Genomic DNA, 27310 nt, shown 5'->3' with positions numbered 1-27310 from the left:
AATCAACCTTTGAAATATTACTTGGGTTGGCAAGATGCAGCCTGCACCAAGGACATTACTGCAAGCCAAAAAGTTTTGGAACAGTAGATAATGCTCTGACATTCGTACAAGCTGTGACTTTGATTAAGTCACTCTCCTGCTTTTCTGGATATCTACCTTAACTTCTGAGCAGCCCTGCTCACATCCCTTTAAAAACAGGACTGATAGGGAAGGCTGAAAAAGTAAGATGTTACTCATTAAATTCACTAAAACTAAGTAGTACTCTCTGGTGTGTTTTCAGAGTGTGGGTCAGCTACAAAATCTAGAGCATGTTCAACCCTATAAGGCTTATAAAGGAGTGTTTTAATGGATTGCAGTTATAGCCATATTTGCCAGTAATAGCAGTATTTATTGAATGCTTAGTATATGCCATGGTATCACTTTACATTTATTGCATAGTTGTCTCAAACAAGTGGTTTGACATTTTAGGCCAAGTCTCAAAAAGTTTAAAAAAAAGTATTTATGTTCAATACTGAGTCACAGAGCATAAATTCAAACTGGAGTTTTTCTGACTCCAAAATCTATACTTTGAAAGACTTCACTATATTGCAGATATTGAGATCTTGTCTTGGTTTTTATAGTGAAATCATTTAGGCCCTGAGGTTACTTGACATTCCCAGGATCACAAAAATAATTAGTTATTTAGGTAGACCTTTAGCTCCTGTGTTGACATTTTGTGTGTTTCTCTACACATAGTGACACTATGTAGATTTTTTTTTAAAGATTTATTTATTTGTGCATACAGAACTGGGGTACAGGCCAGAGGTTCAGGGGCGGTGAGAAGATTTACTAGAGACAGAGTGGGGATTAGAACAGGCAGATCTATGAAGTACACTGCTGAGGGGAGCAGCAGGCAGGTCAGGAGAGGTCTGCCACGCCATGTGGTCACCTCCCGGGCAGGCAGGAATCGAACCATGCCTAAATGGCTTTAGCTTCTCCGTGTTGTGCTTTAACCCACTGCGCCACCAGGGAGGGCCAACACTATGTAGATTTTTAACTGCATTTAAAGTCTCCACATACCTATCAAGTCATAACTAGATAATAAAATATTAGATGTACATTTGTGAATTTATCTTTTGCCAATACTTACAAACTTGTAAAAAGTTCTCTATAAAAGATAATGGCAACATCTCTACTCACCTGCTTCACAGAGGCATTTTCAGGATCAGTGAAATAGTATCTGTAAAATATATAAGGTGAAACAGTAAACATTATTTAGATAAACTACAAAATGCCCATATAGTTGTTGTATAGTTGTTGTATTTACGAGATTGAGGTAATCTCTTGCTATCACCTCACCACAGTGCAGAAATCCAACAACCACAGGACACTAACCCCACCTATTCAAAGTGGTTCTTTTCCTTCTTGGGTTAAGTAGTTAGTAGCATAGTGTTGTGGTTGAAGTTCTACACTGTGGGTAGCAAAGAACAAAGAAATGTTCATAGTCACAAATTCAACAGCAGAACAAGCTTTACCGGCAGGTGTTATTATTTCCCATAAAATATTACACTAAAGTGCTATCTTGCATTTCCCTTAGATAAACCACAAGCACATTACTGCGTAATGAAAATGACCGGGATGCAGCCTGACACAGCGCCATCTGGTGGTTTCCATTTACTAACAAAATTGGTATATAAATCCTTTCTCATCTCTAGCTTTTTTCCTGTTGTCTGTGGCAAGCCAGACTTAATCTTGACTAAGAGTTTTGTATATTACAGAAAATGTCAGGAAGTTGTTAATTCATAGTGAAGCATTTCCCCGTGATTTTTTCAAACTAGAAGTAATGATATGCACTCAATCTAGGGAGTGCTTTTGAGTAAATAAGAAGGAAGAGGTCCTTCAGCTTTGTTAGATGAACATCGTGTGCACTAGTGGTCACCTTACATGACTTTCTTTGAGGTTAGGTTTGCAGACACTGAGATGTGATGTGGGTCCTTTTTATAGTATTCTGGAGAGTTTCTTTCGTATAAGGCAGACATATTAACACTTGTCTGGGAAAATAACTTGAAGGATTATCAGTGTGAAGCAAATAACAGTATTTCTGTGGTAAGTATAAAACCACTCTTTCCCCAGGAACATCAAACTCCAGATTTTGAGAGTAGCCATACTGTCCAGGGGTCTGGCATTGATGCATGTGTCCTGCTAATGATCCTTCATCAATTCCAGGGATTTGTGCTCCTCATTCTAGGGATGGGAGCCAAGTTAAAAGATCTATTTTGTTCTCATTGCCTTGGCAGTTCAGATATCTGTAAGTGCTTGCCATATATCTGCCCATTTTGTTACAGAGAGAGATCACCGTAAAGCAGGGGGAGGGGGTCTCCAGGTTTCCTGTCTCACGGAAGGAAGAGTGGAGCTGAACAGCCAGGAATGCTAGAGAAGACTTGGAGAGAAAACTTGGAAGAAGTCCTCGATGAGACACATAGAGGCAAGTAAAGACTTGTGCTTGCTTTGGCTTGGACTTGTACCAGGGACTTGAAAGACACAAAGACACAGAGTCAAGTCATGTAGAGACACTTGGAAGAGACATGGGCGAGAGACCCTTGGGAGGGATGATGACAGAAACCTTTACCTTGATTTAGACTTGATTTGACTCTTTTTCTTCCAGACTTGCCTGGCCCCCGGTATCTATTTCCTGTGGTTCCCTGACACATACCTCAGAATTGGGGTGAGCTTTTGGGCCTTAGCAGCTCTCCTTTGGGCCAATCCTATGGGGACATTTACCCACAGAGATGGGTAATGAGAAACGATTATCCTTTCTTCTCTTCTCTCTACGTGCATACTATCCTGTCCAAGTCTTTCATACCTTTAAGAGTATGTCCTGTCTCTGTGTTGCAGATGGCAGAACTCATTTAGAGTGTGCAAGTTTGGGGGCCTGGAGTACCTCTCAGTCTGCACACTAACACTTTGAGAAAAGAAGAGGTTATACTGTTTGCTTTCAATCACCTTTTCTTTTGGTAAAACGACTGTTCCTCTTAGTCACATTTTTTCTCTCTGTTTACAATGTGATTGTGGCAAATGTCATTTTTAATTTATTTTTCTCTATTTGAGGTTTTTTTTCCCCTTGCACTCTCTCATTTGGGCTCATTTGGCTTTTCCTCTCTATCCAAATGGCAAATTATCTCCCCTACTATAGCATAACCAGTTCTAGACTTACTTAATCAGGTCTATTGACAGTTACAGTGAGATTCCAATTTTAAACTTACATTTCAGCTCTTAACTATACAATATCAAATGAATTTAACCATTTAAAATCCAGTAGCTGAAGTAGGTATCTTTATCTGTAGTCTCCTGTGCTTTAAATTTACTACCTCCTGTCTATAAATCTTGAAAGATGCTTCTTATTGTCAGTTATTATCTTAAACATTATAAAAAGTTGATATTTAAAATTCATGATCGCTATAGTCATCTACACAGCAGTCAACTTTAAAAAAAGTTCAAAAAATATCAGGAGGACATCCTTTTAATAGCTGCTCTTTGCTTTTGCCTAAAATACAAACCTTTATAAAATGTCAAAATGGTGATGTTCTTATTTTGTGGCAAGAGTAAAGCAGGGAATTAGAAGTCAGACAGTACATTACAGTCAGCTAGGAAAACAAACTTTGCAGATTCCAGTTTGAAAGGGTCTTTGGCTGTGGAGGTAGAGGATAATACATAAAGGGAAAGCCATGTCCCATGTTCCGGGGAGGCATTCAGCTACAAATTTCCCATAGTGCCCATTTTTTATTTTTTTTTCTCCCCTTGTTGCTGAGGCCCTGACTTGAAACTAAAATCTTCCTATCTGAAGCACACGTGTCCCTGCCCTGTTTGAGTGGAGATTCTGAGTGTGTCTTCTCTCAGGAGCTGTGCAACGGCACATTTCAACTTCATAAAATTCTCAGGGTAGAACTTTGCTTTAACCACTTGTGCTCTCTGGCTGTCTCTAGGGAAAATGCAAACTGAGTCCTAAATCAATAGTTAGCAACCCGAGTTCTTAGAACACAGTCCATGTGGAAGCTAGAAGGGGACTTTATGCTTCAGAATATCAATGACATCCATACTGGCTTCACACCAAGCTCTCCTGAAAATCTTGAATATTCTGACAACCCAGGCACCAGCCAGCAGGGAGGCACACATGGTTGAACTTTTGAACTCTGAAACAGCATCTATTTCCTTAGTTCTGTTTGTTGACTCTTCCTTGATCTCATCTTATTAGGAAGATAATACTCTAACATTTTAGCATATTTAAAATAAACTGCTTCTACAATCCTCCAGGGAACTCAGCTTAACTTTAGCCTTTTTCCAATCTCTAAAGCTCTTTACTGCAGTGTGCACTCACCTTCATGGAAATTGTTAAATAATTCTCCCTATCAGGGAGTTTACTTTTCTGAATACACTCTAGGCAAGAATATTTATATTTCATTTGAATGTGAATCAGTTTCTAATTTTGTGACTTTCTTTCGAGGCTTATTAATAAAAGTGAATGAATCTAAAGGCTTAGGTGATGATAGTGGTGTTAGTACAAGACCACCGGGGGTTTCCAGGGACTCCAAACTATTAAGGGGGTTCCAGCCATCTACAAAGGTAAAATAATAATCTTAGTGTGAAAGATTTTTAATAGAGTTGGTACGTACAGAGAGAAAGACAGAGAGAGGATTCCAAATAATAGTTTTCAATAAAACTCCACTAAGTACTCATCCTCTTGTGGCAAAATACCCAAAAAGTGTCAGCCTAAAGTGGTGTATAGGGGCTTAAATTTTCCACAAGGCTAAGGTAACTTTTGGCAAGAAATCATCAGGGGTTAAGCAGACCCCAGAGAGCTGGGACAGGAGGAGAAACACAGAATTAAAAATGTACCACATACTGGGCTCTCCTTGGTGGCGCAATGTGTTAAAGCACTGCATTATGAAGCTCTCCAAAGCCACTGCGTCACGAGTTCAATCCCCTGCCAGGGAGCTGATCCACATGCCATGGCAGACCTCTCCTGACCCTCCCACTACTCCCCTCAGCAGTGCACTTTGTCATTCTGCCTGTTCTGCTCCCCACTCTGTTCTTGGTGAATCCTCTCACCCACCACACCTCTGGCCTCCTGTAAGCATAAATAAAAAATAAATCTAAAAAAATATGTACCACATACTAACCTGTTATGGAGTCAGAATAATGGCTGCCATTTTGTCTGTCTCTCACCCATGTTTCTCTCCTAAGTGTCTCCACATGTCTCTCCTCCACATGTCTCCCTCCATGTTTCTCCTGCCCTTCTTTGTTCCACCTCCCTTTGTATATCCACCTTGCTTCTTCCCATCTGCCCCCTCTCAGGAAGTCCAGTTCAAGGGATATTGGGATTTACAATCCAAGGCAGCTACACCTATGTGGGGGTGGAAAAATGGCACCTGTTCAACCTCCTCCCCCTTTCACAGAGGTACATCTGTAGTGGTGATAGTGGAGGTGATGGTGGTGAGGACTACCTTTTGCTATTTGGCCAGAGCCTTTGATTTAAAAAGGGTCTCCGATTTACAAATTTTTCTACAACCTCAAATTAAGGAAATATAGTTATATACTGCAAAAATAATGGAAATTTGTCTGGGACCCCACCCCGTTGTGGTAGACAAATGAACAAGCCATGACCATAGTCTTCATCATCACAGTTGGAACCTGTTGTCTGAAGGTGTCAGTCAGTCTTCCAGGTAAAAAAAAGATTTTTAACAGTGGGCGCCCAGTCCTTCAAGGCTATGCCATTCTTCAGAAAGCAAAAGATTAAACCCTGCATTGCCTTCCTCTAGCATCAGCATAGCTTTACATCAGGACAATTTAGATGTCTCTCTTTTTTTTTTTTTTTTTTTTTAGATTTATTTATTTATGCATACAGAACTGGGGTACAGGCCAGAGGCTCGGGACGGTGAGAGGCTTCACCAGAGTCAGAGTGGGGAGCAGAACAGGCAGATCGACGAAGTACACTGCTGAGGGGAGCAGCGGGCGGGTCAGGAGAGGTCTGCCACACCATGTGGTCACCTCCGGGGCAGGCGGGAATTGAACTCATGCGGAAGTGGCTTTAGATTCTCAGTGCAGTGCTTTAACCCGCTGCGCCACCAGGGAGGGCCCAGATGTCTCTCTTTTTAAGAGTACGTACATTCTCAATGTGAGTGGCCACTGTCTTCTAGTATATACAGCCTATTGCCAGTGTGTACATAGTTAACCGAACAGCTCTCAGAGTAAAATTTGTTTTGCTGCTTCCTGAACGTGAATCTATATTTTGATTAACAGATTCTTTGCCTACCTATTCTTGAGACTTACTTTTTTCATTAACACTAGCAGTCACAATCACTGGTTCAGGGGGAGGCCATGGCCTCAGTGGCCCATTTTGATTGAGTTTCAAGACTCTTGTTGAGAGAGCTGTTAGCTTCTTTCTCCTAATAGATTTGAAAGAGACAATATCTATCTTATACCCAAACAAGTTGAAATGAAGAAACACATGAACTACAAGGCTGTTAGGAAGTCATCACGTCCCCAGCCCTGATTACATGCCTACACCATGCCCCAGCCCTGGGGTGAAGGGCAGAGCCAAACAGGCAGGTGGGCTTCAGGAGCTTTGGCTTCTGCAGCCTGGCTTGTACCCTGGTGCTGCTGGGGAGGAGACTTGGAAGCATAACAATGTCATATCCATAGAAAGGGGAGGCCCCAGGTTCCTTGCCCCTCCATAAGGGAGAGTAGAATTGGGTGAAACTAGAAAAGATTGAGAGAAAGACTGAGAGAGGAGGTAAAAGAGAGAGAAGAGAAATTCTGAAGGGGGTGGCCTGGAACAGAGAGCCATGTGCTGAAGAAGCCATGGTTACTGCACAGCCTTGCATTTGTACCAGAGACTTGGGGACTTGGAAGGAGACACTTGGAGAAATAGCTATGTGTGGAGACTCGTAGAGAGGCCGGCAGTGGCAGCCTCTCTTTTGACTTGTATTTTGATTTTTCTGTTTTCCCTCCAGACTTGACTGCCCTTTCTGCCTCTTTAAAGGTCCCCACTAGGGGGAGCCTTTGATTGTGGCAGCCTTTGAGGCCTCCAGGGCCCTGCTAAGGGCTGACCCTGTTTGGGGGGGCATTTACCCATGAGGGCAGAACTCCTTCAAGCACTCAAATTTGGGGGTCTCTGTGTGCTCCTCAGTCATGTGGTAACAGTTTTATGGCCACAAAACAAAAATCTTTTCCACACTTTAATTTTTTTTTTAAGATTTATTTATTTATGCATACAGAACCAGAGGTGCAGGGGTGGTGAGAGGATTCACTAGAGACAGAGTGGGGAGCAGAACAGGCCACTGACAAGGTACAGTGCTGAGGGGAGTGGCAGACTGGTCAGGAGAGGTCTGTCGCGCCATGTGGATCACCTCTGGGGCGGAGATTGAACTCAATGCAGAAGTGGCTTTAGCTTTTTAGTGCTGTGCTTTAACCTGTTGCACCACCATGGAAGGCCAACACATTTTAGTCTTTTTAAGTCCATTTTGAACACAGGCTAACTCTAAACCAGTTTCCAACCAGCCTGTTTTGCCCTCTAGGAGACTTGCCAAGCCCTATTTCAGTTGTCGTAAGTGTGGAAATGGTGCTACTGACATCTAATAGAGCTGAGAGACACTCCTAAGGAAATACTGCATATAGCCCACTATAGCCGCCTCCCACCTTAACAATGAAGTTTCCAGTCTCAGTGTGAATAGGGCCAGACTTGAAAACTCATGGCCTCACCAAATAAGGTAGCAAATGAAAAAAAAAATGGTCTGGCTGCTGCCTTTTCTTTTGCTCTTGTTCAGTCTTTTATCTCTATGCATATTGGGCCAGCTTGGTGTTATAGTTATTACAGAATTTCTCCATTTTGCTTTTTCTTTATTATGGAAAGAAATTGGTGATTTTTGAAACTATGTCTCTCACCTCCTCCATGGTGCAATGAGAAAGTTAAAAAAAATATTCCCTAAGCATGAGGCAGCTGTATTACGCTTGGTTCTTCCCTTCCTTTCTCTTTGATAAGCAACCTGATGAGTGCTTAAAAAACATGACTTGTTTTGTTTTCTGAAAGATTCAAAGCAAGATTTGTCTTGCTTTTCAGGAGCTCCCAATTTAATAGTAGAAATAGGAAAAACATTCAACTTACTTTAGTTTGAGGGAGTACCTGTCATATACGATCCTGGCATCACCAGGTTGCTAAACACACACTCCCAAATGAAGGTAAATTTAGGCTCCACGTGGAAGGCCTCTTGTATAAATATGGCTACTCTGAAGAGTGACTTCCAATTTGTCACTCTTCTTTGGTGGCATTTCTAAGACAGGAGACTGCTTGGGTGCTTTTAGGAGCATCTAGCCAGCTGCCTGGCTGGAAGCTGCCAGCTTGAATCATTCACCTTCTCCTGTGCAAAGACGGCAAGGAGAAAGCACAGCTCAGCAAGGCTGAGAGGGCATGAAATTGTGTTAAGCGACACTCATGACAATGACGGGATTTGCTACTCTGGAGTAAGTGACTAAATGTTTTTTTGAAATTGTAATTTTCCTGTGCTGTTAAGTGTAAAGGTGACCGCTCTGTGGTGGGTTTTCAGCAGTTTGTGCCCGACAGCTAATCAGGTTGATTCATTTGGTGAGGTGGGCAGTAAGCTCAGTTATAAAGCAGAATTGAGTCCACACCTCACTGAGACATAACACCACACGATTTTTTTCCGTCTTCTTTTTGAAGAAAAGTAATGACTGTGCAGACTTTTCCTCGAACATTGTGAAGACAGGAGATTTTATATTGTAGTAGGGAATAGAATCATCTGTGGATCAGAACCATTCCCCTTATTTAGTTTGCTAGAAGTCTTTCAAGAAATCATCAGGCTGCTGTCACCATAGGAGTCAGAGTTTTTGGTGGGGGCTATCCTAAGTTTGTTGGAGCCCAACCCTAGTGCGAGTGGAGGGTAAAATGCAGGTTTACTTACTGCTAATTGCACCAGAGCCGACCAGAGTCAGTGACTATGCAGCAGTGACTCAGTGTTTCCACATTTCCCCACAGGATGGCATGCATCAGTTAGAAACAAAATTTACAGTATTAGCAAATCTTGTACACATAGGGATGGGTTAGATTTTCTATTAGACTTTACTATGTCTAGCATTTATTTTGATATGCATTTTAGCTTGATTATCATGAGTGAGGGTGGCATGGGTGTTTGCCATGAGCTGGCAAGGAAACAGAGGGAATTTGTGGTTATATGCAGAGGGAGAAATCAACATGCTAAGGATAGCGTTGCTAATAAACAAAGCTTAGCATTTCAGAGCCCCAGTCACCAGAGAGCCACTGATGGAATTTATATTTTCCCCCTCTGTCAGAAGCTTAGCAACTGTCAGATCAAATCACAACATGCAGCATCTCATGACAAACTAAGGAGCAAAACACAAGTTGGTTGGGGTTTTGGTTTGGTGATACCAGTGCTAATATTTAATGTAAGTACAATATCTTAACCATATAATCACAAAAATCACATGGACTAAGCCTGCATATTTCTAATGGAGGTTAGCATGGGGTGGGGGTGGGGGAGTCCCAAAGGGAAGAAGATTTTCTAAGCTAGGACTAAAACTAAGGTAGTGGTTACTCAACATTTCTATTTCAAAAGGAGGCAGACAGTGAAAGCAGAATGAGGGGTTTTGTCTTGACGTTGTATGAATCTAGCAAATGTATTTTCAAAATTAGATTTATGTTGTGGACCAATAAGAGTCACAGTGTTTTCTAGACATGATTTCTTCACCATTATCTTAAAAGTAGAGAAACGTCAACAGTCTATATTATGGGATGTTGTTATTATGGAAAATACATGGGGCAGCTGGAAGGTTTTAGAAAGCGAGCATGGGGACACACACCTATTTTCATGTCTCCCTTGGCATCTCTGTAACTCTGAACCTTCTGGACCCTTTATCAGATCTCTTTCCACTGAGGATTGCTTCCTTGACCCTTTCAAAGCCCCAGAGAGTGAATGTCTGCTGCCTTCTCTGGAGATGATCTCTCTTTGTATGCTTTTTGAGACTTATTTTGTGAACCTGCTATCCTTTGTTCATTACCTCTCAGACCTCAAAAAGCTAAAGCTGCAAAGTGTACCTCCCCATCACCAGGAAAAGGACACTGAGTCCCACCAAAGGAATTTCCTTATGGAGGAAAGTCAAGTCACAGCTCATTTTTCTACTAGCAACTGCCAGTTTCATTTCAGTTACCAAGTGTCTCCAGAGTTCTGTTATTGTTTGTAGACAGATATGCTTTTCTATATATTTATCTGTAATAGTGATAGCTACTATAAAGCTTATATTGATAGAAAGTAAAGATACTGTCTTCTTCAGCTCACATAATTCTTGCAAATGTAGACATTTCATTAAAAAATACAAAACAAGCAAATAAAAAATGCACTGATTATAATATCTTGGTGGCTGAAGATGTCCAAATTGCAGATGCAGAAGCTTGCATCTGACTTAGGGATCTTATGGGGGGATTTGCTCAAGTCCTCTAACTGTAACCCATCCATCGAAGTGGAAATCAACTCCAGGTGTGGGAATTTGTATTTTTAACCTTTCCCTCCCAAACCCTATTTTGCCAGACCATCTGAGTCCGGCATTACATGCAAATCATCTCCTTATTGGGAAAGCTCTTTTCAAGGGTTCAACAGAATGAAAATGATAAAACTAAATTCAGCTATTCTGTTTCTTGGTTGGAAATTGTCATACTTACCCTGTATTTGCTTGTCTGCCTTATTTGTGCATGTCAGTACTGGCCAAAGGAATCTATGAATACAGGGTGTTGTAGATCCCTTTGAAACCTACTATTGAAGAATGTGAAGACACTACAGCATTACTGTGTGTCACAAAGCAGAGTAGCTTTATGTCGATTCAACTGCCAACATTTGCTTTATTTGAAAAGGAGAATTTGGTACCAGCATTTTATAAATAGACTCATGTAACACCTGGGCATGTCTGGTGATTGTTTACAGAGGAGAATTTTTTCAGGCCATGTCAGTCATGCTTTCACTTTCCCAAGTCCAGATGCTTTGATGATATTTGTTAGGCGATAATGAGGGAAGAACAACCAGTCTCTCTCTCTTTTTTTTAACCTTTTTCTCTAATATGATCAATATGCAAAATCCAAGATGTAAAACGGCCTTTAACATCTCTGTTAGTAAATAAACAAAACAGTTACAATTCTTTTGACAAGAAGGTGTGGAACCATGTGTTCTGGAAGACTCTCCTTTTCTCTCCTCACGTCTCCAATTTGACAAGCTGATTGCTGCGGTCAAGGAAAACATCCATCTCTCTTTCAGGTTGAGAGCATTTGTCAGGTGTCTGTGCAGGTGGCCTTCTTGCTGTGGGGTGTCAGGTCACACAATGGGAAAGGACAATCTTGGACTGCTCAGTCCTGCTTTCCTGTGATAGCAGCTCTGCTAGCAAGTGGCCAGTTTGAAAATGAAGAAAAAATTTCAGTGCAGGGGACACCAGCTTTCCTTATCGATTGTGGTGTTCTTAGCTAGATTGACAGGGGCAGCAAGGAGAGGCTGCAGTGCCTGAGAGGAAAGGGAGCAGAGTTCCTGTTTCTCAAGAGGCGAGAAATCACTCTTTTCTCAGTTGTGGCAAGTTATTGATCTTGAAAATCAGAAAACTCGTTCACACTGTATTGTGTTAATATTTTAAATTATTTTGAGAGCTATTACCAAGTTTAGTGTCTCACCATATTTCAGGTCTCGCAAGTTTTTCTAGAACTGACTTCTAGTCAGTTGAGCCATTTTAATACTTCCACTCAGGGCCCTCCCTGGTGGCGCAGCAGGTTAAAGCACAGCACTCAGAAACTAAAGCCATTTCAGCACAAGTTCTATCCCGCCTGCCCCGGAGGTGACCACATGGTGTGGCAGACCTCTCCTGACTGCCTGCTGCTCCCCTCAGCAGTGTACTTCATCAGTTGGCCTGTTCTGCGCCCACTGTCTCTGGTGAATCCTGTCACCTCCAGCACCTCTGACCTGTAACCCAGTTCTGTATGCATAAATAAATACATCTTTAAAAAAAAAATACTTCCATTCAGGACTTACTCACTCAAAGCCCCAGGTCTCTGATGCACTGCAAATGTTGTCTTTGGTTATTTCTTGGTGTTCTCAGGGGATTATTTACACATCCTTACATAGGTTACAGTCCCCACCTTTTCTGAAGAGCCTTTCCCTCCCTCGTTCAAACTTCACATCCACCTCATATCTGTCACGGCTACAAGGCACTGCCACTGACTTACTAGACTCCTTGTTGCCTCTGTGTCCACATAGGGGAAAAAACATGAATAAAAAATATAGGAATTTTGGTCTTATGTGATCAGAAGAAGGAGAAATAGTTGTCCATGGCCATTTGAGGATATATCAACTGGTGGCCACTGGCTTTACTTTCTTTAATCTTATACCTGAAAGCTCAGGACTCTTCATGTTCTGGTCCTTTCACTTCATCCGTCCTGCAGAACCATACTGTACATCATATGTGTCACTAGTAGTTTGAGTTTCTTATATCCAAGTTGCTAGGCACGACGGGATGAAGTGACAGGGCAGGCAGATCAGTGTAACTGCTGAGTCCCCAACCTTGGGTTAGAATCCTTTCTTGTGTCAGGTCCTCTTTGTCAGCCCACACTCTCATCATTATCCTCATTCTTTCAGCTTGCCTCTCAAAGAGAACCAAGGATATCAGGCCAACTGTCCTTAACATTCATAAAATGATCTGTATAAGCTCATTCTATAGTCTTTCTTATTCAGTGTAAGAAAAGCCTCCTTTCCCCTATAACAAACGCATCCCTCTGCATTCAGAGGCACAGATGCGAGAGCCAGTCCCCTGTATGGCTGTCTTCGAAGAGCTGCCTGGCTTCACTCTAGGTCTCAGCTTTCTCATATTGAGTGCATAGTGGAGTAGTTGGACTTTCTCATTTAATGCAATGTACCCAGCACAATACCTGATATATATAATTATCATGAACCTTATTTATTCAAGGTACTTGGTCCCTGAATTCCAACTGTCACATGTTAAGAAAATGTATTCAATTATGTTACAATTCTTCTATAGAGTCCATTTTATCTTCCTGCTGGCATATGGGTGTTTTGTATATTTAGTTTCATCCTCATTTGGGCACTTCAAGTGACAATTCATCACTTTAGATAATTCAAGGTCAATTTTTTTTTAAATAAAAATGCATTTGATTTTCCCCTTTCATGTATCTGAATCTTTATCCTTTCCTTCATACTCATATATGTTTGATAAAATTAGTTCCTTTTTCATTTGTAAATTCATAATTAATAAGTATCAGTCATTTTTTCCTAAGTGGACTACTCCACATTTCAGCTCTTTAATTTTGCTCCCATGCAGAGCATGTCCCTTCTGGTAGAGAAAAAGAAAAGGAAGATGTTAATCTGAACCACACAATTGCCTGTAAAATTTTTGATTTGATATGACAAAATGCTTTTCAGTTCCCATTCCTTTAGACAAGTCATCTACCCATATTGAAGTCAATGAGATGGAAAGTACTATCCCACCCTAGTAGTAAAGTAGATACACAGTAATGGGGGAAGGAGCTGTAGTCTACCATAACATAAACTACTATGTCATTTTGTTAAGATCTGGCCTTGAGCAGCACCTAAGTGATCACTTATTTAATAGATTGTGCAACTTAGCAATGAGCACACCAACTTACTGTAACTCCATCTTTAATAAGCCTCAATTTCCCTACCTTTAAATGAGAGTTATAGTTCCTAGTTTATCACATGTTACAGGATATTACAATATTATAATCAAAGCACTTAAATGTTATATGATCAACATTTCCACCACCTCCACCATCTTGTAGCTGAGAGCAATATGACATGTTTTGTAAACTTCACTGTTTTTATGTTGGTGGAGAGGAAGAAATGGAAGTTGAAATTCACCCTTTGAGGAAGAGAGGTCAGAAGCTTCCTTTTTGAGGAGGACAGCTTGGGGTCCTTTAAATTAAACAGATATGAGATCTCAGATAACACTGAGATATCTGACAGATGAGAATACCATAAAATAAAACAAGATTTTTTCCCCTTATGACCAGAATGTATCATCATAGAAATTTTTTAAGTGTTGATTGCCCATAAAGGGTCCAGTAGTTATGGGAAGAAGAGAGGAAAAGAAAAATGCCGTTTATTTCAAATGCACCCCTTTGCATAATTTTCCATTAATTCATCCATCCATTCAGGTTGTATAGTGTACCTCTTATATGCCAGGCACTGTGCTAGGGTCTAGGTTAAATAATTACAAACTCCTAGATAGGGCCCCTGTCTTCCCAGAACCTTCAGGTTTATCTGTATCCATGCTTGGAGCTGTAGAAACAGATCAGAATGCTCGTAAAGTGGCTCAGAGAGAGCTCCAAGTGATAAAAGCCACGCAGTGGTCTGGAGGGAAAGGCATGTGAATTATGGCTTACACTACAACTTTCTGGAGATTCTCAAAGTAACAATGAAAAAATAAATTAGTATTCAAGACAGGACAGGATAATGATTTGAACTATTGTCACTGATCCATTAAAGGGAAGGGAGATGCAAAAACTCCTTCGTACTTGTTTACCTTCTCCTTCCTTCTCCCATTCTTGATTAGTACACTTGGCTTTTATTTCTTTTGCTACAGTATACTAATGGCTAACACGGCACATAATTATGCCATGTACTTATGTTTTTTAGATTAAAAACAAGTATATAACAGGGCTTAAAATTTACCTGGGCCAAGGCTTTTGTCTAACTCCTAGTAGTGTTTCAGAGTTAAAGGATTTGATAATATAAGAAGGACACATGGTGAATTTGGTAAATGTGGCAAGAATTTGAATTTCAAAGTGAAAGAGATGAACATGTGTGGAGTTCTTGAATATGCTTAGGAGCTTTATAGGTCATAAGCTGTTCTGATAAAAGAATTTGTCTCTAACAACAATAGCTAGCATTTATTGAGCTTTTATCCTTTGGAAGTTATCATTCTAAGTATTTCACTTAAATTAACTAACCTTCCAAGCATTACAAACTGGGTTTTGTTCTGTAGTTATTCCCACTTTATAGATGAGAAGACTGAAGCTTGAAACTTACAGAGTATGTCAAATATTATACAGTAAGCATGCATCAGAGCTTAGATAAGACCAAAAGATCATACTCTCAACTACCACACAGCTATCTACTTATACAATCTTATGTGAAACATATTGGCCCAAATTTATGATATCGGGTCAATGGGCACAAGACATCCTAACTACCTAATAGTGAGTGAAAGAGTTAAATTTTCATATATCTCTCACTGAAAATCTTTTGTAATTGATATAAATAAATAAACTTGTTTTCCCCAAGTTTGATTAAGAGGAGCCAAAATTGAATATGATTCCATGTTTAAGTAGAATAGAATTTATATTACCCTTTATGGGGTTCCAAAATTGATGGAATGCAATCATAAACACTTCAGTTATGAACACCAAATATTGCACTCTTTTCAGTGGGGTGGGGGAGAAAGAATAGGTTAAATGTATAGGAAAAGCTATTTAGTGGCCTGTGATTTGAAATAGGACACTTATTTCTGTTTCCTGTGGGGTTGTTCCTGAGATAGGCTGCTTGGTATCTCTGCAAATCCCCAGTGGGTCCCTATATAGGTTTTGGGGTTAGTAGAATTTGAACCTTCAGGTGCATTTTTTTAAGGTGATGGATATTTTTATAGTATTTATTTATCCTTAGGATATAGATGGTATACCCCATGTATCATCCTAGTTTTTGAATTTTGGCTGCTAGGTCAGTTCAGAAGTTACCACCTAGTCATAATCCCTGGGATCATGAAGCAGGATGTAGAATTACAAGGCAGCAATTATTCAAGCAGTCATTTACAACTGTTTCCTCAGGAGGTGGGCTCTTTGTCTCTTAAGGAAATGACAAAATGTCAATGAGGTTTTCGTTCAGGGGCTTGGAGGAAGCACTAACTGACAGGGACGTTTTAAACTGAGATTCAAATTGGAGATTCCCCTGAGGTAGATTCTTATGCTTTGTTTAACAAAAGCAAACTATGAGTCCAAATTATTCATTACCATATTCATAAGTAATCTATTTAGTAAGATGGCATGGAGATAATAATAAAAACAAATATTAAATGAAGCTCTTTCCCTGTCAACCTTTTCAGCACATATAGTGTGCCTCAGTGTTAGTCTAGAATCAGTAGTTTAAAATGAATGAGCATATACTCTTGATTGTTAGGTGAGAAACTTAAGAAATTGAAATATGTGACCAGACTTTCCATGAAAGTTTTTCGTATAGGAAAATGCTGGTTAAAAAATGATTGAGGGCCCTCCCTGGTGGCGCAATGGGTTAAAGCACAGCACTAAGAAGCTAAAGCAACTTCAGTATGAGTTCGATCCCTGCCCACCCTGGAGGTGACCCACAAGCCCAGCAGTCCTCTCCTGACCTGCCTGCTGCTCCTCTTAGCAGTGTACTTTGTCAGTCTGCCTGTTCTGCTCCCTGCTCTGTCTCTGGTGAATCCTCTCACTGTCCCTCCACCTCTGGCCTGTATACCAGTTCTGTATGTATAAATAAAGCTTAAAAAAAAAAAAAGAAGATTTCATTTTAAATGTGTTTGAATATCCAAAATGTATTACATGTGGTTCTCACTTAAATGCAATAGTAATTTGTATTAAATGAAAGTACTGACAATATTTGCCAATATTAATTTTTATCCTTATTTCATTCCATTTGCTATGTTTTTTTTAATCTCATATTTTATGATATTTCAAGAATTCAAAGACAAGTTGCAAGTGATAATCTGGCTAGCATTCATCTTTACCGTCTTTTAAATTTATGTTTTCTTTTGTGTTTCAAATTCTTTGAGAAATTATTGCATGTACTCTACTGCCATATATAGTGTGAACATACTGTAGACTGGTCCTGGAATGACCCCTCTCTGTTCTCACAGACAAGAGAGTATGTCATCTCCTAGAACTGAAATCTGTGAAACAGCCATACAAATTTTGTTGTCTGGATAAAGCTTATCTTTTTACCCCCACTAAAGAGCAGGGAGCTGGATAAGAATGTTCAAGAAAGGGCACCTAGTTATTGCATCTCCATAGTGCATTCTTTAAGAAGATGTTAAATCCTTGCATTGGCTTCCTCTGCACATAGATAGTATCAATATAGCTTTAGGTCAAAACAACTTAGAATCAGAAGCCCGCCTGCCAAGAATTGTTACATTTTTAATGTCAGTGACTCATTGTTCTTATATATATATGTATATGTATATGTATATATATATATATATATATATAAGCAAAATTCAAACTTGTGTGGTTTTTTGGAACAGCTTTCAAAAGAGTTAAATCTGTTGAACTGCTTTTGTGGTTTGAGACCTCATTTTGAATATCTAATAACTCTTTGCCCAGCTATCAGTATAATTTCTATTCTAGTTAACAGTAGCTATCAAAAAAGGAACAAAAAAAGTTTCATTTTGCATCCTATTTACTAACAGTGTTTTATCAAGTTAGTAAATGTCTTGACCCTGATGAGCTAAAAATGTGAAAATGCCATTTGCTTTTCTTGAAGCCTTCTCAGAAACACCCAGACTTGTTGGGGAAACTCATAAAAATGTGTGACTCACTCTTTGCTTGTGATCTTCATTTTGTAGAATTTGAAGGAAGTGATGATATGGCAAGAGGGGATCTCTGCAGTCACAAGCACAATCATTATGATGAAAAGTGAGTCTTTGTTCTGAAAAGCACATAGCAGAAAAGGGTTTCAAAGAAGGCTAGGGAGCCTCTGTTGGAAAAGAGATTATGTTGAAGGTAGATTATTATTGTAAGGTAGATGAAGATCATTGGAAATGGAAAGCATTCTCATAGTTTTTCAGAGTAATACTATACCCAAGCTGAAGAAACCTGCTTATAAAATAAAGCAGTTTTATGAAATAAAGAACAGGGAGAGTCAGGTGATTTATGCATCATATTGTTCCTAAGAGGGACATGAGCAATGCAATTTCATAGACATATACCTTTTAATCTGTATCCTTTGAAGGGGCTCTCAAAATCGCAGAAGTGCACAAAATCTGGGTCTATGTATGGAAACATTGTTTGACTGTAAGTACCCTTAAAACACTAAACACATCAGCATCTCACTGGTTGGAATGAGGAAGCCAGATGACCTAGTGTAAAACTGAATGAACTGAATGCATGCAAAATACAACATTTACATAATTGAGGCTGATCAAGTTGGCATCAGAGAAGGTTCATTGCTTCACATCTGGGAAGATAATCGGAAAGATATATAGGTAGATGCTGCGTACAGGGTCTCTACTCAGAAAGAACCTGGAGCATGTCTCCAGAATCCAGTCACAGCAATGCAGAAAATTATCTTGATGTCATTTCTATCAAATACATTATTTGAAATTGCCATGATGGAGACATTCAAAGAAATGGAAGAAAACACAGATAATCTGATCAGATATATAAGAAAATACAGAAAAATGAATAGAGAAATAAAATTAATGAAAAAAATAGAAATTGAAACTTTAAATTGAAGCTTTTAGATTTGCATGAGATTCTTTTATGCTTAATGTGGGTGAGTCATGCTTATTAAATCCAATCTATAACATTGTGTCTTTTAACAGATGAATCCAAATCTGTCATGTTTTTTATTGACATGTGAGACTTATTTACTGCCATTTTATCTTTTCATTGTTTGGTTGCTTTATATTTGTTTCTTTTCCATGTGCTTCCACTTTTTCATGTGGTTGTCTTCTTTTTAATCTCCTAATTGTGTCTATCCTAGATTTTTGCTTTGTGATTGACATTGGGGTTGTGGCAAAGTTTCTATAGCTAAACTAGCCCTTTTGTTGTAGGTATTGACTCATTGTCATTTGTCTACACATATTCTATCGTCATCCTCCTTTTTAATATTTTGTTATTGTCTCATATTTTTTCTTTTTTATATTTAGCATTATTACCAATTTGCCAGCATGTCTTATTGGGCACGTCTATTGGTGTTGAACTCTACTCCTTTTATTTATTTATTTTTTTTGGTCTGGGAAAATACCATGATATTTGAATTGTAATTCTGCAGATATTTGCAGTTTGCATTTTGTTTTTGCCTTTTAGTATTGTAATAATGGCACTCATCTATCTTCTAGCCTTGAGATTATTTCTGAGAAGTCTAATTAATATCTGATGATGGTGCCAGTGCATGTTACATTTTTTTTTTAGCATCCTTTTAATATTGTTAAATTATCTTTGGCTTTTGATTATTTAACATGATGTGTCTTGGTAAAGGTCTTCTTGCAATGAAAACTTGGGTATTTGTTTGCCATGCCCTCCCACGTCAGTGTTTAATTCTTTCCTGAGTTTCGTGGAGTTTTCAGTTATTATTTCCTTGAGTAGGATTGATGCTCGCCTCTCTCTTTCTCCACCCTCTGGTACAGCCACATTATCCTACGCTTCCTTTGCTAATAGAGTATGAACTCCTCAGAACTGTATCTATTGTATAGTTCAGGTTGCTGGTTCCACCACTGGTTCTATCCTTCCTTCTTGAGATTGACACTTTTTATTCAACTATATAGTGCTCTTTTACATCTTTAAAAAAAAAAAGCATTATATCTTCATAAAATTCAACAGGAAGGTGGAAATGAAAGAAAAGTGGAAGTGAAGGTGGTAGAATAAGATATTACTATGAAAACTCAGTAACTCAAAGAGCTGAAAAACAGCCAGAAGGTGGTCACGTGGCCAGCACCTATCACTGCTTGGTAGCCATCAAAAATATTATTGTATACATTTTTTGCTAAGAGCAAAAGGTTTATTTTTTAAAAGCAACTCTATAAATTCTCTGTAAATGAACAAAAGCAAATTGTCTTTCTGCTAATTACCTTCAAAAACATCTCTTTGATGTTAAAAGAGCCTCTCTAGGTTATTTTCTTTCTTTCTATGGCTGATGTAAAAAGTTAGGCACATTAAACATGCATTGTGTTTTGGGAACTTGAAAAAATGCTTGTTGTTACAGCACTCTTTTTCAATTCTCCTGATTGTTCAGCATAATTAGAATAAAGCCCTCAAATACAAACAGCTTGTCATACAGTTCTGGATGTTTCTCCTGACTCAGTCCTTCAGGAACCATGAGCACATTATAAAAATTATGTGTTCCAACGGTGTGGGGAGGGAAGTGCACTGGACTATGGTGATGGCACACGGGTGACTTGGTGATGGGAAGCCCATGGGAATTACAACTTAGCTGGAAAAAGGCACAAAATGATGCAAAAATAAATTATTATATTATTAAAAAATAAGAAAACATAATAAAGTTGCAACATTAAAAAACAAAAAGCAAATTGTATGTGTTCCTTAAGCTTAAGGAATCTTTAAATAAACTGACATGCTTTCCTTTGAATTTGTATTTTCATAAAGAAAATTTGTATGTCCCCATAAAATATTAGTGATAATGATGGTAAGTATAATGATGTTACTCTATCATATTTGATTGTTCTGACATAATAACATCAAATGAGAATTACTATTTACCATGTTTTCTGGTTAGTATGCCATGTTATGAATAAATATAATACTTTCTGGTAAAAGTTTATTGTGCTCATAGAGTCAGAGGGTCAGGAATTTGAAAAAGGCACAGTAGGCATGGCCTGTCTCTGCTTTAGCATGTATGAGGTCTCAACTGAAAGACTTGGGGCCTGGCAAGTGGCGCAATCTTGTTAATATCCCTGTCTGGTGGTTAAGTGGTGACTATCGAATGAGACTTTAGCTGGGATTTTCAGCTGGAACTACTTAAGATGATTTCTCCACATGTCCTGTACCCAAAAGGTGAGAATTTTGAGAGAAGAGCCAGACAAATGCCATATCTATTTTATCTTTTATAATCTAGTCTAAGAAGTCAAACAAATACATTTTTTGGTGTGTGTGTGTTGAGACAGTTACAACAATCTACCCAGTTTCAAGGGGAAGTAAAATAGAGATAGACAGAGAATGCCAACATCATACTTCTCATGCTGTAAGAAAACAATGTATAGATGTATAGATATATATCTATACATCTACATGCATAGATATAACATAAATCAGTTATCCTTAGCAAGTATGGTATTCCACAACGAGAAGTTAACATTTGTTATAAAATTTAATCTAAACTTTACAACTATGAAACTTGTCTCATCTTTAGTTTGCAGATGAAAAAACTATGAGGTTATAAAGTTATAATTTAGGCAAAATAAAATTTACATGAGTGAAATTCAGGATATTCTATTCCAAAGATTATGTGCCCACTTACTACATTGAAAACAATCATTTCTGGTAATTTAAAAAAGAAATCCAGGTGAGTTAGCTGTCAAAGAATAAAGATATGTTTAGAAAACTTTGGGTTATAGTTCATAGGAATTGCAGACTGGAAAATAAGAATAAGTCCCATTAGTTTTAGTATTTGAATTCAGAAACAAATAAATAATCTTTGGTTCCAAACTAGTTTTAGTGACTCAATAGCTTTAGAAAGCTATTTTATTTTTACTTTTTGGTGTTGTTGTTCTTATTATCTACTCTGAGTCCAACTCTATGCTTCTGCCAATGTCAATTGACTTTCAGTATCTATTAGTCAAAATCCCACAGAGAGGGTCTTTATTAGTTTGCTCCTGCGGTCAAGAGTGAACTAATAAAGTCTAGTTGAACCAGAGTTTCAGATAATACGATAAAATCATCACCACCAATTCCAGAAGACCAATCTTAGCTATTTCCCTCACTTGGCAGTTTGGGTGGGGTTAACAGTGAAAGCATAATGGCTTATTTAGTACTGAAACTTTAATAAATAGTTCCAATGCTCCAGTCTTCAAAGGAGCAGAGGACTTATCAACTGATATATTTTCAGAACGTTTTTCCCTTAATGTTTTAGGCACCAGTCTTCCTCTTTTTCTTCTTCTTCTTTTTTTTTTTAAATGTTTATTTATTTATTCATACAGAACTGGGGTACAGGCCAAAGATGCGGAGGGTGAAAGGATTCACCAGAGACAGAGCGGGGGAGCAGAACAGGCTGATCAACGAAGTACACTGCTGAGGGGAGCACTGGGCGGGTCAGGAGAGGTCGCCTCGCCATGTGGATCTCCTCTAGGGTAGGTAGGGATCGAACTCATGCAGAAGTGGCCTAAGCTTCTCAGTGCTGTGTTTTAACCTGCTGCGCCACCAGGGAGGGCCAAGGCACCAGCCTTCTTAACTGGAGTGATTGATAGTTGCTGCTTGCAACAAGCCTACTAATTATTTCTGGGTTTCATGGCTCAGAACTTGAACCAAGACTTGTCCCCATTGGTATACTGTAGTTGCTAAGATTCTCTGCTAAAGTCCTGGTAAAAGCAGCTAACAAAAATAGCCATGTGTGCCCTCCCTGGTGGCGCAGCAGGTTAAAACACAGCACTAAGAAGCTAACGCCACTTTAGCATGAGTTTGGTAACCCACATGGCCTGGCAGACCTCTCCTGACCAGCCCGCTGGCTCCCCTCAGCAGTGTACTACTTCAGTGGGCCTGTTCTGCTCCCTACTCTGTCTTTGGTGAATCCTCTTACAGCCCCTGCACCTCTGGCCTGTAACCCAGCTCTTTATGCATATATAAATAAATTTTTACAAAAAAATAAATATCCATGGAAGGGCCCCAGAAAGAACTCTATTATTGGGGACACTGCACTATTGGGCTTGGAAATCACCATTATCTGAAATCCCAGTGCAAGTAATTTTAATGTTTGGAGAAGGGAAGAAATATTGTTCTTTCTAGACATTCTCATCATTTTCTATGAGAAAAGTTAATAAGTTAATATGTTCAGAAATTTGAGGGAGAGGGTAAAACATATTGAAACTGTAAACTCTATTTCATCCCTTGGAATCTCTATGGAGTACATAATCCTGGACAGAGTTAATACAATTTTGACTAAAGGAGAATGTAAAAAATTAACCAAATAAATAAAAGAGGTAGATATTGAGAATGGATTAATAAACAGTATTGAGAATGGATTAATAAACAATAAATTTATTCTGTTATTTTCATTGATTGGACCTGGAACCTAGCTTCTTATGAATATTTCTTTTAAAATTATCAGAGAAAAGTAGAATGAAGTCAATATTCTATTCACTTGTCACGAGTAATTTTACTGCCTTCAGTTACTAATATAATTCATCTTAAAGAGGTGAGCAGACATCCCTGAATGCTTCTTTTGCCTGTGACAGAGGACAGCCAGAAAGCTGAATTTTCTATTTGTATGTGATTAGATTCCACAATACTGAAATAGACTATAATAAAATGTGCTTTGTTCCTCGAAAACTACGTAGCTTGAGTGACTTCTTTCATACACTGCATTTTTTTTTCCTTCTCTAGTCAGGGATTTTTCTCAGACTTAATTCTCAGATAACTTCAACTTTTGGTGGGAGCTAAAATTGCAACTTAAACCACCTTTTAACTCACTAACGAGAAAAGACTGGCTTTCATATTGGACATCTTCTTTCTCATTTTGCATATTATAATTCTTAGTTCTGCCTCCAAAATGTGCCTTAGGCACACCTTTAAGAATGGATATTCTTATATCCATTTCTACATTCTTGTGTTTCTAAACAATGGAGTTTCTTTTTCCTGAACCACTACAGTGACCTCCAAATTCATCATTCATGTTCCCTCCTAGCCCTCTCCAATCCATTTTCTATAGAACCACTCCATTTCAAACCAGAGAATTATTTATTTTTTTTAAAGATTTATTTGTGCATACAGACTGGGGTACAGGCCAGAGGCTCAGGGGCGGTGAGAGGCTTCACCAGAAACAGAGTGGGGAGCAGAACAGGCAGACTGACGAAGTACACTGCTGAGGGGAGCAGCAGGCATATCAGGAGAGGTCTACAATGCCACGTGGTCACCTCCGGGGCAGGTGGGGATTGAACTCATGCTGAAGGGGCTTTAGCTTCCTAGTGCTGTACTTTTACCCGCTGTGCTACCAGGGAGGGCCCAGAGAATTATTTTTAAATCATCAGATGGCTCTCCATGCTATTTCTCAGTTTAAAAATATTTGTGGTTTTGATTTGCATTTATCATTAAGCTCAAACTCCTTATTTTCAACTATATGATTCCAGTTAAAAGTGTCATCTCCATGAAGATTGTGTATGATGGATTCCACTTATTTCCTCAGATTCAGTTATCTGAGTGGGAGCAGAGTGAGGTCAGGGCATTTACGCATTCGGCGCTCTCCATGCAATTGATTACCCCTTTCAGCTCCACAACTAGTTCCTTCCCCTTTGCCCTTTCGGGCCTAGAAGTGATAATGAACTTTGACTGCGGTTACAGCATCATGTAAAATTTCACAAATGAGGAAATTAGGCATTGAAAATCAAACTGGAGACGGCAGGGCAAGACTAGGATTTCCCCATCATGCCGCCTAGGCAGCAGGAGACATTGGAAAAACCACAGTGGTCTTCCCCTCCTGTGTAGAAGCGCCCCCTGGGGGCAGCCCACCTTATGGTGTCCTGGCAAAGCCGCCAGGACTTTCCCCTGGCTGCCCAGAGTGCTCTGTAAGAGGCTTCTAAAACACATAACAAAACAAAATTAAAAAAACCCCGATCCTTATGGTGATTTAGAATTGAAAACAGTCTCATCAGGCAAGTATTAACTGAGCCGGTGTAGGGTAAATGAAGTTCGCTCACGCTTTTGCGCTGTTGGGCTCTGTGGAGCGTGGAGTGGGTGTGCCAGAGCCGAGCCTGAGCCTGGATGGAGGCTGAGCTTATAGGGCGGCAGAGGCGCTGGGAAAGAAAGAGAAAGCCCAAAGGGAGCAAAGATTGGGGGCGGGGGCTTGCCAGACTCCTGGCGCGCCCCCCACCAACTCCCCACCCCTTCCCTGCCTGCACCCACAGGTGCGGATGCTGGAAGAGGACTAAGGCAGAGCAGGAACAGCTTGGGACACCCCCGGCTCCCAGAACCCGCCTCTGTACCTGGCCTCCAAAAGAAGCAGCAGCCACCTCTTGCCACTGTCCCTGCCTGGAAGGGGCACCGGAAGCCTGGCCCGGCTCTGAAGGGCTGCCAGACGCTGGCACGGGCCAGAGACTCACCACGGGCTGAGGACCCAGCTGACTCCGCAGCTGTCTGGCCCAGGATCCGGCGCCTTCCAGACCAGACTGCATGGCTGCAGCAGCGTCAGCGCAGACAGCGCAGTGGCTCAGCCTCGGGCGCCTCTGGCTGGCTGCAGAGTTGGATCCCGCCCGCCTGGGCCTCCAGGCCCTCGTTGGCTGGAGGCGCCATCTTGGAGGAGCGGCCTTTAGTTGGGGACTGCTGGACACAGTGGACACTGCTTGGGGTGAGATAGCCACTCACCTGTGGCCTTAGCAACTCAGTTTCTCCTGTTTGTTATATAAACCCCACTGTTGTTCCCTGAGCCGGATTGGACCATTTCCGACTCTGAGGGATGAAATGAACCATTTCAGAAGCTGCGCGGCAGGGCACCCTGGGTGCAGCCCAGAGATCTGGGCAGCCCGCCAGAGACTCCCGCTCTGGCTCTGCTAGCTTCTAAGGGAGGGCCCGCATGGGGCAGCAGCGTCTGGCACAGGAGGGGCAAACTGCCACGTTATTTTTTTCTGCGAGGGACCTGCATAGGCGGCAGTGGGGAAAATGCGTCTTGCCCTGCAGCCCATGATGCAGAGTCCTGGTTTCACAGGTTACGTCATTTTTCCATGGTCATGCAGGTAGTATAAGCCACCGATAGAGGATAGAAGCCTCGGGAAAGTTGAAAGCCATAGTCTGTGCTAAACCGCCTTCCCATTTACAGCTCTTCCTTCCAGTCATGGTACTGGGCGGGGAGAGTAGACCTAGGAGAAACTCAATCTCTCTCTTGGAGATAGTAAGTTAGCTCTGCAAGTGTAACACGGTGGACCCCAGGGAAAGGGAGGTGCCAGCTTCCCAGTTCCACCCAGGGGAGGTGGAGCTGAGTGGGAAGGGGAAAGGCTGTTGGAGATGAGAAAGGGGAAGGAGGCAGGGTGGAAAGCCAGGAGATCTAGAGGAGGCACACGGAGCAGAGAGACATGTGAAGAATCTGCACTTGCTTCTTAGTACTGGCTGGTTGTAGCAGATGTCGGGGAGAGACCCGTGGGGAGGTTAACCATGGCAGCTTTTATCTTGGTTTTGGGCCTTCTGTGTGCTGAGGCCCTTCTGCTCCTTTCCTGTGGGTTCCCAATAAGTGATGCCTACTCCTGACTCAGGCTTTCAGGGGTCTGCCTTGGGCCAGCCCAATTTAGTTGGATATTTACTCACACGAGGCTTAATTTGGGACCTATATTCTTTGTATTGCCTTAGTTACACCCGAATTATATTCAAGTTCCTTTTCATTGAATTTCTTGTATACTAGAGTATGTTTTGTCTCGATGCTGCGTGCAGATGGCAGAATCTATTTAGAGCGGGCAGGTTTAGGTGTTCTGGGGTGTTCTTCCTGTCCTGTAATAAAAGGAAATTTAGAATCTACTTAGTTAAAATCATCTTATTTCACTAACAATGAACACCAGGCCCAAATAATGTATAGAATTCATAATGCCTGGTTTCCATCTTTTAAATTAAGCAAATTTAGGCTTTTGAGTCCTCAATATTTTCATGTGTAAAATAGAGTTGATAAAAGTAAAATTTATGTAGAAGAGTCACTACAGTATTCAAAGCCATTCATATTATATGTGTCCAATTTACCTACTTCCGAAAGACTATATTAGAACAAGAGTGTTTATGAAATAAGGGTTAGGTAGGATGACTAACAATGAACTATGAGTGTCACTTTATATTAAATTCCTAAGACACTAGAATAAAGGATAAGGAAGCATCTGGATAGAAACAAGACAAAAATATTCAAAGCACCAGCAGGAGTGAAAAGTCTTCATTTTATTTTATTGGGGTGGGGGGCAAATTTTTAGACAGTAGAAGGTTATTATTTTTATCAGGACATGCCATTTAAAAATACCAGAAAATCAAATCAACACTCATCTTCCCAATCTAAACAGTAACAATCTTGGTGAACAAGAAATGCTGAGCAGGCAATTGTTGGCTTTGGCTTATCTATTTAATCATTTTAGGATTCTTGTCTCTGAAATTGTGTTATCTTTCCTCTCCTAGTATAAAGGTGGTTACTGCAGGTCCAGAAACCATGAACTTAAGAGTGAGGATGGAGCCAGTCTCCTTTGTCCCTTTTAGGAGGAAAAGAAAACCCTAGCACATTTGTCCAAATAACTCGTCAGAACTAGGTCAACATGTTGTCCAATTAGTTCTCAAGTGCACACAGGTAATAAGGAGCAGAGTTGGCAA

Source organism: Condylura cristata, unplaced genomic scaffold, assembly GCF_000260355.1.
Source record: "Condylura cristata isolate star-nosed mole 26May11 unplaced genomic scaffold, ConCri1.0 scaffold00003, whole genome shotgun sequence".
NCBI lineage: Eukaryota > Metazoa > Chordata > Mammalia > Eulipotyphla > Talpidae > Condylura > Condylura cristata.
The sequence above is the reverse complement of the archived record's forward strand: the minus strand, read 5'-3'. Positions refer to the sequence as shown.